This window comes from Poecile atricapillus, chromosome 4 (genome assembly GCF_030490865.1).
Source record: "Poecile atricapillus isolate bPoeAtr1 chromosome 4, bPoeAtr1.hap1, whole genome shotgun sequence".
NCBI lineage: Eukaryota > Metazoa > Chordata > Aves > Passeriformes > Paridae > Poecile > Poecile atricapillus.
This window is the reverse complement of record NC_081252.1, coordinates 52,495,647-52,507,346: the sequence shown is the minus strand read 5'-3', so window position 1 is coordinate 52,507,346 and position 11,700 is coordinate 52,495,647. Positions and strand designations below refer to the sequence as shown.

At 36.4% G+C, this 11,700-nt stretch overlaps 1 long non-coding RNA gene across 2 annotated transcripts; it reads left to right on the top strand.

Moving 5' to 3' along the window:
* The first annotated feature begins 1,601 nt into the window (after positions 1–1,601).
* LOC131579071 (uncharacterized) lies at positions 1,602–11,192 on the top strand. Of its 2 annotated transcripts, none has more exons than XR_009277628.1 (5): positions 1,602–1,804; positions 3,760–4,065; positions 5,144–5,279; positions 9,619–9,691; positions 11,153–11,192. It is a non-coding gene; the product is annotated as an uncharacterized LOC131579071 (long non-coding RNA). The 2 variants fall into 2 exon arrangements; XR_009277627.1 differs by having other exon boundaries at positions 5,068–5,279.
* Positions 11,193–11,700: the final 508 nt, after the last annotated feature.

Below are 11,700 nucleotides of genomic sequence, written 5' to 3'. Positions count from 1 at the left end.
GCATAATGGCATTACAAGGTCTGCAACAGCTGCTGCAGAGATATATCCATGACTCATCTGAAATCCTACTATGAATAAAGCACTAATCCAGCATCATAACCTCTTCTGCTAGCCAAAGAAAAATGCTAAATATAAATAAATCTGTTATAAAATGCAAATGTAGTGAAAGGTTGGTAAGATTTCAAAGAAGACAGAAAGCTCTATTATCCCAGAAAAGGGAAATTGAAGGACAAATTAAAAGAAAGTTTTCTCTAAGTCTTCAATTTCCATTTCTCTTCTAGACTTTTAGAGATACTAGTATCTATTTAGACACCAGAAGATTAATGTTTATCTGAGAGAAAAGGATCATAAAAGATAGACTACCAAGTGAAATCGCTATTACATCAGATGTTTGGAAATTAAAGCAGATGATTATTCAGGTTTTGAAACACAAGTATTTACCATGGTGGGAATTGAACTAATTCATCTAGTTTCTAAACCTCCACCAGCATCAGCAATACCTGTTGTACATTCTATCTCTCTTACCAAGCTGAATTTGATGTATGTGAAGATATAAAGATAAGCTTCCTCTAAGCCCAAACCCCCCTGCTTTATACATTCTTTTAATTCTCAAACAATAGCCTGCTGAAAAGTAGCTGTTCCTACTCAGAATATGTAAACTTAGATCCAGAGACACCACTTTGACTGTCACCTTTCTGTGCAGTGCTATGGAATAAATGAATTCAGTGTTCCTGAATGGAAGGATGATCATTAATAGAAGTGAATGCAGTTTGTGCAATGTCTCAATTTTAATAAGCTTATTTGTAGCTTTAAAACCTGCTGAGATGGTGATCTATTTATATCTCAGCAGTACCGCACACAGCTGCAGTGTGCTTAGGACCCAGAGAACTGAGTGGTCTTGAACCCAAATGGAACCCTATGCGGAGCTGATTTAAGGGGAAAGTATGGTTTGCCAAAACAAAATACAATAAAAACAGAGGAAAAACCCCATGCTAAACCAGATGCTTTTCTGAGCATGAAAGGGAGAAAAATAAAGGTGCTTCATCCTCCATTGTGGAAGAGCAGCACGTGTCCAATTGAGAGGATCCCTGTTTTATTAATTGTTTCCTTCAGCGAGCTAGAAGGCAAACACTAATTTAGCTCCAGATAGTGCTTCTTGTTTCCTGCAGTTATTTCCACAATTTCCTCTTTACCAGTTAAGTGTAGCTGACAAAAGCTTTTGAACACAATTACAAAATTCTTAGTTTAGAAAAAAATGTATAGTATTGCTTACTTTTCATTCTTGTCTTGTAAATGATCAAATATAGAAAACTAAGTAAAACAAGTTTTAAAAATAAAAATCCATAACATTATGTGTTATTTTACAGTTGTTCTAAGCGTTTCCTGTATATTTATGGAGAATTATTTTAATTGTGGAGATAAATTAACTCTAATGGTTGGCAATTTCACATGATTACTCAACATGCAGGGATAAAACTCAAACTGCAACGGCTGCATAAATCAAAGCAGTGACTCAGCATTCAGCACATGACCTTTGCCTTAGGTTCCTAAAGGAAATGTGGCTATGAAAAGAAACCGATTCCTTTCTGTCATAGGGTAGGAAAAAAGAGGAACAGAAACCTGTTCAGGTTCCTGCAGGTGTTCTACCCTGTTCTCAGTCCTTGTGTGAGTGGACAGCAGTTTCAGTTCCAGAACTCTCACTCTTACTGCCTTCCTCTTCCCAATGGGAACTGCCTTCTTCCACCTGGAAAGAAAATTGGAGCCTTTGCTAACAAAGGCCACAGAGGGTGTCAAACATATTTGGGTATGTGTTGCTATATTTTATATATTAGTAAAGGCCTGTATGCACAAACCAGCCTTTGAAATAAGTTGTAATATTAAGGGCTAAAGTCCTTGAAACCTTCATGCAGAAGAGAGAGTAAAGTAAAACAATATCCTTGTGTGTAGGAGAAAAAATGTAAACTGTGTGTGTTAGCCAATAGTAGCTTGCTCTGCCTGCAGACCCTGTAGAACCCTATAAAAGGTGTGCTAAAGATAGAAATAAACGGCATTCACAATTACCTCTGTGAAGACTGGTGAATAGCTCGGGGATCCTTCAATAGGTATGATCACAGGCCACTCATGGGAGGCAAAGATAGAAGCAGGACCCATCTGAAGGAGAGCAGAAGAGTTGTGCAAAAGCACTGCATGGTACAAGTGTGTTGGCCAGTGCAAAGCTCCTCTGCTCCAAGAAATGTTTGCTTGCACAAGGCTGAGAAAGTCTGTGAAAGCTGGATCCCCACAATAATGCCTGAAGAGTAGAGATAAAGCCAAGCAGACACATGCACTAATTGGATTCTTGATGATTACACAAGAACATTATCTTTACTTGGCTTTGAGATTAAATCATTCTGGGGCTGGGGATGCTGTCTCCAAAAAAGCACCTGCTATAAACTACATTTGACAGGTAATAAAATTGATATTATCAGTTGAAGTCCCTGCCTTTGTGCACACAGCTGAGACTAAAAGAAGCAGTTCTGAGTTTACTCTAATGCAAACAACTGCTTCAGCATGCTCTTTTTTCTGTAAAATGAGAATTTAGTTTCAGTCCTATGCATGAAAATCTTATGCTTCCATGGAAGACAAATACCCAATTGTAATGAGACACTATTTTTGAAAATAATACCAAATGCAAGACTGAAAGAAAAAAAAAAAATAGCTGTCAACAATGTATGTTTGATTCATAATGATGGCACAGAAGGAAAAAAGCCCTTTTGAGTGGTTACTTATGAAACTGAAGTAAAACATCCATTTAACTCCATAGAGTTAAAGGGAGTACTGGGAACCCTATGCAATGCTGGTAATCACTTTCACAAAGATTAGTATAGGAAACTCATTCATTCCCCATCTGCAGCACTTATGAATTATTCAATTAATCCTGTTTGAGAAGATAAATGTTGGATGCTCTAGGAGCATGTGCTATGATATTTTTAAATTAATTTTGATATTTGTCAGTCTTTGAAAGTCTTTGCTTTTCCAGAATGCCAAATATTATTGCTTTAGTTCCTGTATTTTTCTTCTTAGCACTGAGTTTACAAGAACCCCCATATGTGTTTCTACTTGACAAGACTTCTGAAATGAATCAATTAAAAAAGGTTTTATACTTTAAAAAGCTACTGTAGACATTCTGTCTCAGATATTAAGAGTATTTGTCAGCCAGCAAATAAACACAGCTTATCTGGACCTTTTTACAGGCCTTGGAACACTTTCATTAGGTTTTAAACATTTTTAATCTAGGTGTTATGTCAAGAGTGAAGTAAACTTCAAACTGAGATATGGTTATGAACTGATAAAAATCAATACAATTTGATGAACAGTCTGGCAAAATACCAAATAAAACTCTATTTTTTTGGGTGAAGAAAGTTTGGCTGATTTTAAAGTGCTTGCTGGATTACCATGGAGTGACTTATGGCACAAGTTACTGCTACCTTGTGCTCTGTCTCAGGGCTGCAGTCCTGAGACTCAATGCATTGGACGTTATTTTAAAACAGTCCAAGTATTTTACAGAATACCCACTTCAGTTCTTATTTCACCATGAAATACATAGTGTATTGGTTCAAAGCCACTATTTATATGGTTAAAGTGCAGGTGTCACTGCTCTCTTGAGTGTCTTGATTACAGTGGGCATAAAATGCTTGCAGTGAAGAACTTTTATTACACAACTGAAGTGAGCAGTGCCCTTCACCTGATGTGATATTCTGGTTTTTTTTTCTTTTGCAGTCCTGTATTCTGCAGCAGAGAGTGGAGTGGCTGAAGAGCAATGCTGCCATGCTGGGAGCTCCTTTGCTCCACTGCAGTGCTGTGACTGCGCTGCCTCTGCAGCCACAGCCAGCCAAGCAAACACCGCTGCCAGCTGTGTGCTGGGATCAAGAGTTAGCCTGCTGACAAAAACCCCAGTAGTTTTCCTAAGCACTTGCCTTCCAAGAAGAAAGCTGGCCTTTTCTCTCCCTATAGAAACATCTCTCATTCTCAGTGCTCATTCTCAGTGTGTTCTTAATCTGTCATCGTCCTCTCGTCAAAAAAAATGTGAGGATTGTTTGACCTGACACAAATCCTGTCTCTGGAACAGCAAGGCGAATTGGGTGAAAGAATCCCTGTCAAAAAGAGTTTTTTGATAGCATTGCAATGTGAATGCACCTGATTATTCTGAAATATATGGGAGAGCATGCATATCAGGAAAGTGCTTGATAATTCTGCCACAGATTTAACTATATAGGGGTATCCAGTATCTAATTGAAAATCCACTTGAAAATAACATAACTGGAAAAATAGTATATGTGCATGGGTCAGTTTTAGCAATCACAGAGATTACTGTTGTTTTAATAGCATACCATCAGAGTTTCTCCACAATCCTTTGCTTGGTGCACCTGCAGGGGCAGCTAAGTTTCCACCCAGGGAATAGATTCCACCACTGCACATACACCCCAGCAGTCTCTTCCCTGCCAGGCCTCCCCAAACCCACTTACAAAGTCACATCATTCTTCTCAAGAGCTTCCTCCTTAAGAGAGGAAGGGCAAAGCCTGAATCCTCAAAGCATGGTATAAAATACACACATCCTTTTTGTGTGTAGGCGTGTGCACATGTATGGAGGACATATGGGAAAAACAGGCCCATATTTTATCATGATAACAAGGAAATTATTGCAGATGATTTTGTGTGCCCATGTCCCAAATATGTGAATTATTAGAGATAAAAGACAAGAAATACAGCTTCAAGTAAAGTTATCAGAGATATATTTTGTAGGAATTGCTGTAGTACATCTGTGGTGCTGTATTTATATGCTATTCTCTGGAAATTCTCATTTCTGTGGAGAAGAGGAAGAGAATGATGGATGCTTTAATACAGTGATAGTTTTCCCTTTTGTGTTCATGAGTAGACCTTGAATTCTACTCCTGGGGTTTACATCATTAGAATTCTACTTGACCTGAATCTTCCTTGCATACTTTGATTTTATGACACCATTAAGTTTATTTGGCAATGGAATTACTTTCATCCTAATTACTTTTCTTGTCTGTGTTGTTTCCACAGAGTGAGACAGGGACTAGAAAGCAAAAAAAGTAACCATTGAAGTCCTGATGCTTTCCTAATGTTGTATTTAATTTAGTCTAGCAACTCCTGGCTGTGAGGCATGCTAGTGAACAGTGTAGGACCTGGCTGGAAAAAATCTGAGTTTCAAGTTAAGTGACACTTTAACAAAGCTGCTTTAAGAACATAAGAATGCAAGACTGCACAGGATCCATGTAGGTCAAACCATACTTTTTATAGAGGAACTGAAATATTCTTAGGCTTTTCTCTACTTGGTTAATCTTTCCCTACCAGAACAACATCTTGATGAATGCGTAATTTTTACAGAAATGAATTGCTTCAGTTACCTTTCTTTGTCTTTTCCTCCCTGAGCAATTCTGAATATTTCCCTTGTGTTAAACACTTTTAACATGATGTTGATCTTGCATTTTCTAACCTTGCCAAATTTATATTTATCTGCATTTTCTGTTTTCATCTACTTTTGTGTGATGGTTAAGTTTAACTAACACCTTGTGGAAAACTTCTCAAATTATTTCTGCTAGTGGGAATAATGATTCATCCAGATAATCTGTTTTTTGTAAATTAGAAGGTAGTAAAGATATTTACTTCTCACTTAATGGTAAAAGATATGTTGGTTTCTTCTGTTGTCACTCCAGGCCACATGTTCCAACATAATGAGAACTTCTATCTTCCTTTCTTAAGAAAACATTTTTGAGTTTTTTTTTACTCCTTCTTCTAGAACACAGAGAAAAAGCTGGTCAAATGAGCCAGTTGTTTTGCTTAGGCTATTGATTCTGCTTCCTTTGAAGGACAAATTTGAAATTTATATACTGTTGCATAATTTTTTTTCTCATTTCTTGTATTTTATGTGGGAACTTTTCTTTGCTCTGAAAAAGTATTTTCTTGTTCTTAAGTTTCTGCTTTCTTGAAACATAGTTACACTCTATACAGGAATGGAAAATAAAAAAAAAAAAAAGGCAGTCCTAAGTGAACAAGGTAAGCCTTAGTCTAGAAATTCAAGATCAACCTGAATCAAGTAATGATTTTGCCTTATCTCCTGGCTTTGCCTGCCTTGCTCTTTTATGACTCAAGAAGCTAAGATATTAGAGCAGCACATGGTTGTCTCTCAGACATAATGGTAATAGCCATAGAAATAAAATTCCTTTATAATTTAAACTTTTTCTTTTAAACCAGCTACTAAATGACCTTAGAAAAGCAATATACAGGGACCACTGGGAATCTGGCTGTGTCAAATTAACTGACCAAATTAATTACACTCAACAGATCCAGTCTGAAACATTTGCTTCTTCTTCTGACCTCCTTCACCCCTCCTGCCCCTGGTTTATCCATTCTTGAACTTATTTTAGCAATTCAAAACCATAGAGCAACTGACATAAACATTTATGAATAGAGATTGTCAGAATTATACCTGAGATTGTCTCCTCCTCTTTCTTTTTTAAAAAAAAATTTTTTGGACTCCTGCTGTGTAGGGTGTCTAGCAAATGATTATTTCACTTTCATGAATTTCAAAAGGGAATAGGATATAATCTGAATTCTATTGTACATTGCACTATCAAGACATTCCAATTTATAGTTAAATATGGTGAATGGCAGTATAAAACAAGAAAAGAAAAAGTATTTTAGATAAGTTTAAGAAGTCTGATTAAACTGGTTTTGTAATGGCTTATATGTCAAGAGAGCAGAGTAATATTAGACTTATTCTTCTATTTTTGGCTGCCTAGCTTCTAAAAATACAGAAAAGACTCTTGACAATATGACAAAGAATTGCTGTTACATTTAAATACTGCCCTTTAAAATGTGTGGGTTTATTTTGTGGTGACTTTTAAATTTACTTTTTTTTTACTTTCTTGCATTAGGGAGGGTCTTGCTACAAAGCACTGCTTTCACAGCTACATGGTGAGCATGTACGATACAGAAGGTGTTCTGGTGGGATTGTTGATGCCCAGCAGAACAGGCAGAAAGCAGAAGCAGACTTTGTACATTGCACAGGCTCCCCTGAGAATAGAAGAGAAACATTTCACTGAATGTCACAGCAGCAGATTCCTGTGGCTTGATTATAGAAGTGTTGAGACTTCTTCATTCTTTTGGGCTTATTTTGTTTCCAGAGAGAGAGTGGTGGAATTTGGCTTTGGCGTCCAAACTTCCTCCAGGGTCTGTGTATCACATGCAACCCTGGACATCTCTGCTGTGGAGATAATCGGTTCTCTTGGGTTAAACCAGCACAGGTGGAACTATCCACAGAGAAAATCATATTTAAGCCTTTGTATCCATATTTCAGATGAAGGGACTACTACAGATGTACAATCTCCCACCCATCACTCATCTCACTGCAGTCTGTTTCTCTGATAAATCCTGAACAGGGAACAGGAAAAACTGGTGCAAGCTGTTTTACTTCCTCTTCCTTTCAGCCTTTTCTCTTCAGTATCCCACCTGCAGCAACATGGTTACAGATTAATATTTTTTTTAAACCTTCAGGACAATTTAATACTGCTGGTTCATTTAAGTAGTTCTTTACATCTGGAAGACAGCAATCTGCTTCAACTGGTTCTTGGGGGGATAATAAATCTCCGTTATATATAACAATAATTAGAAAGGTTGGAAGAATTTTTGGGTTTGTGCCCCAATTTTGCTTTGTTTTTTTTTGGAAGAGCTTTTTCTCTGCAGTTTGCTTCCTGGATTTGCTACAGGCTCTAATAAGAGCAGAGACATGATGTTCTAGGAGCAGGACCTACCTCAGTAACTAAGAAATTTAGGATTATGTAGCTTGGGTGCAGAATGATACCACTCTATCTTCTGAGCCAGCAATAAGGTTTATGACATTCAATTCAACAATCATATTTCAAAACAGTAGAATAATCTATGTAATTTTTACACTTGAGCCAGTAATAACAGTTGCTACAAATTCTCTCTATTGTATGGCTTCAGCTTTCTAGATTAGCTATTTCATTCTAACCATACAGTCCTTGGCAGCACAGTCACACTTCCTCCATCTCCCCTTCCCTGAAGAGACTTATATCTAAATATTAAATTAGTGTTAAGTGAAGAATAATTTGAAATGTCTAGGAAATTAAATTTTAAACACTGATCTAAGCTATTCCCTCTATGTCAGATATTACCCACATTACTTGAAGCAATTCTGTGCCATCTCACATCATGCACCACCACAGATTACTGGTTTGAATGTGTGATCATTAAAGACAGAATGATGAGAGAGACAATAATGCCCCTTAGTGCTTTTCTCATCTGACAACTCCCAGCCAATATGATACAGGGACTGTACTCCACTCTGCAGAAAGGCAGATTAAAATGAGTCTGTGGTCAGTCTTCTGTTACTGGTATTCCAGCTACCTCTTTTATCCCCATTCACAGTCATCGTGCAATATTAAGCCTAATATTGTTTGGTTTCATGTAGTTGTTTTACTCACAGAGATTGTGAACTTCAGACCTGTGAACTTCAGACTTGATTTCCAGAGAAAAGATCAAATATGAAACAAAGCTTCCCTTAACAGGGGGAAGGAGGAGTAGAATCTGGCAAACCTTGTACAACTGCAAAGGTTGTGTTAAATGTTATTGTATTATAGAAACATCATCACCATACTAACCTTAATTTCATTATTCAGATATAATTTTTTCCTTCTTGGAGAATTGCTGCACCATTTCATGTAAATATATGTGTACATTTTCATAGTAGCTGCTGTTAAAACCTCACCTTGTTTTACTTTGTATATCAAAAAGTAACATTAAAGTAAAGATTTAGGATTCTCTTATGTTTCTCCTCCCATTATTTCTCTGGGAGGAGAATTTATGATTTATGATTAACAAAGCACTGTTATTGCTTTGAGTGTAGGGAGAGGGTTTGATCCAGACAAATGACAGGGTAAAGTAGCACCAATGACCTGACCCAGATGTGAAGTGTGGCCCTTCATACAACTTGGCTCAGGAACACCTGAGCAGAAGAGGTGGCATGCTTTCCTTCAATTAGACCCTTTGTCTATTTTAGCTGTTGAGGATATGAGGATAGCAATTCTTCATTTGTGTTTGGCAGCAGAGAGCTACAGCTAGTTTTTCCCAGAGGAAAATTTATTTTCAGAAAATTCATCAGAGAATTTATTTGCCAAGTGCAAAGAAATTGTACCAGTCAATGATCGTCATTGTGAAGGAATTTAGATAAGGTAATGTGCAATAATATGAACCATTCGAGATTGATATAATTTTTATTTCCAGGTTAATTATCTGATTTTAGACTAAAGGTTATTCCAGACTGTCAAACAATGACTTTAGACCTTTAAACATTGCTATATCATGACTACTGTTTAACTTATAAGTAACATTTCCACTTTTGTCTCAGTTTATTTCCATACCTCTAATCACATGGAGGCAGCCTCTGTTTTCAGGGTCTACAAAATGACCAGGGTCTGGGAATTTTTGCATCTTCAGAGTGAAAATTCCTTTAGATGTCTAAATAGATTAATCAATGACAGAAAACTGACTACTTTAAATCATCATGCTTTTTCATTTTCCTATGTTTACAAGATCAACAGAAGGAATCAGAAAATACTACAAGATGTAAACAATTCCAAGACTTTCTGAAGAGTCAGGTCTACAGGTCTGCATTTACTGTATGCTGTGACCTCTGTCAAATATTCTGTTAGTCTGCAGCAGATCGAACAACTGCATTGCTGTAAACAGTTTGCTTCTCAACAAATTGGCTTCTGCAATTTCTAGCCATGCTTGTTTAAAGTGGTGGCTTTTGCTCTGTTGGTGTTCAGAAACATGCACGTGAGGTAGCTTAGAGAAAGACTAAACTCTTCAGCTTCAGTTATGACTGTCTTTTGAGAGGCTAGTCATAAATTTTGGTGTGTTTTTCCCCAAAATACTTTGAAGAGCAAAACTTCTCAGAATGTATATTAAAGAACTGAGCTTCAGCATTTGGCACAAACCTCCTAGCACAGCTCAGGGCGAAAGGCACACTAGGAATTGTGCAAACCCAACATCCTTGAGCACTGAGGTTGTGAACTCCTTGATGGACAAAATAAAAGAGTGCTGTGATGTAATTAGTAAAAGCTTTATACCAGACCATGGAAAGGAGGATATTACATTGTAATGCTACTTAAGTGTTTGCAAAAGTGCTAAACAGAACCATTTTGTGGTATGCACTATTTTTGAGATGGGGAAAATGTTGAAGGAGCTTTTATTTTATCTCTAAAATTTTCTTTAATATATGTACTAAGAAAGGAGAAGGAAAAGGAAAAAAATGCTGTTAGTCATTATGATATTAATTTTCAGCAGCTGCACCAAAAAAATCTGGTCACTGACTTTCAAAGTGAGTTTATGGTATCAGCCCATATTAATATGGATTAATTTAATTCAATATTGACAAAGATTACTCACATAGAAAAAAGTTTTGCTATTTCAGAGAGTGGACTACATTCAAAGAAGCTTCACAATATTTTCTATTTCCAGCCTCAAGTGAATGACTTTTCTGTTATTTGCAGTTGAGTGTATTCCCTTGATAACCACAAGATAGAATTAGATGCAATAGCACTAGAAAAAAAAAAAGTGCATGTGTTTAACTTATTTTTTGGGGGGGAGGGGAAATAAAAATTTCTCAGTTTACTTACAATGATACACACTTATTAATTTCTGTCTCTTTCCCTCTCCTGTATCCCCTTAAGCTTAGCTAAAAGAAAAGGGAATTAATATCTCACTAGCTAGTAGCTTGAAAATCTCTGTGGTAAGGAACTCCATGGAGAAAATAATGTTTTGACTTTGCCAGTTTATCCCTCTACTGATTGAGCTTAGGAAAAAATTAATGACTGTTTTTGAAAGATTAACATAGGTAGTTTCATTATTGATTTTAGTCATTAATTAAATTCTGCTCAAATTTCAGTGGGTTCATTTGGGCTGCTAACCATATTTGTCACTTTCATTCAAATGAGAGCTTTATGTGCTGTATTCCATGATAAACCACCTCTCTGTTTCTGCTAAGCGTGCAGTAACACTTCAGGGTGACACCTTCTGCTGTTTGTTGCTTCAGAGAGGACTGTCTTTTTCTGTGTGTTTTCAGTGTCTGGAAGACACCCATACACAGCATGGAAAGAAAGAAAGAAAGAAAATAAAGAAAATAAAGAAAAGAAAGAAAGAAAGAAAGAAAGAAAGAAAGAAAGAAAGAAAGAAAGAAAGAAAGAAAGAAAGAAAGAAAGAAAGAAAGAAAGAAAGAAAGAAAGAAAGAAAGAAAGAAAGAAAGAAAGAAAGAAAGAAAGAAAGAAAGAAAGAAAAGAAAGAAAAGAAAGAAAGAAAGAAAGAAAGAAAGAAAGAAAGAAAGAAAGAAAGAAAGAAAGAAAGAAAGAAAGAAAGAAAGAAAGAAAGAAAGAAAGAAAGAAAGAAAGAAAGAAAGAAAGAAAGAAAGAAAGAAAGAAAGAAAGAAAGAAAGAAAGAAAGAAAGAAGAAAGAAAGAAAGAAAGAAAGAAAGAAAGAGAGATTAAACCATTTTCTGCAAAAAAAATACCTTTCCCAATTCACTTCCCCATTCTTTTCTGAGATGCTTTTAGGTCAGATACTGTTTTTAGGTCAGAACTGTCTCTCTCACTCGTGGCTCAAGGAAATTAGCTGTTT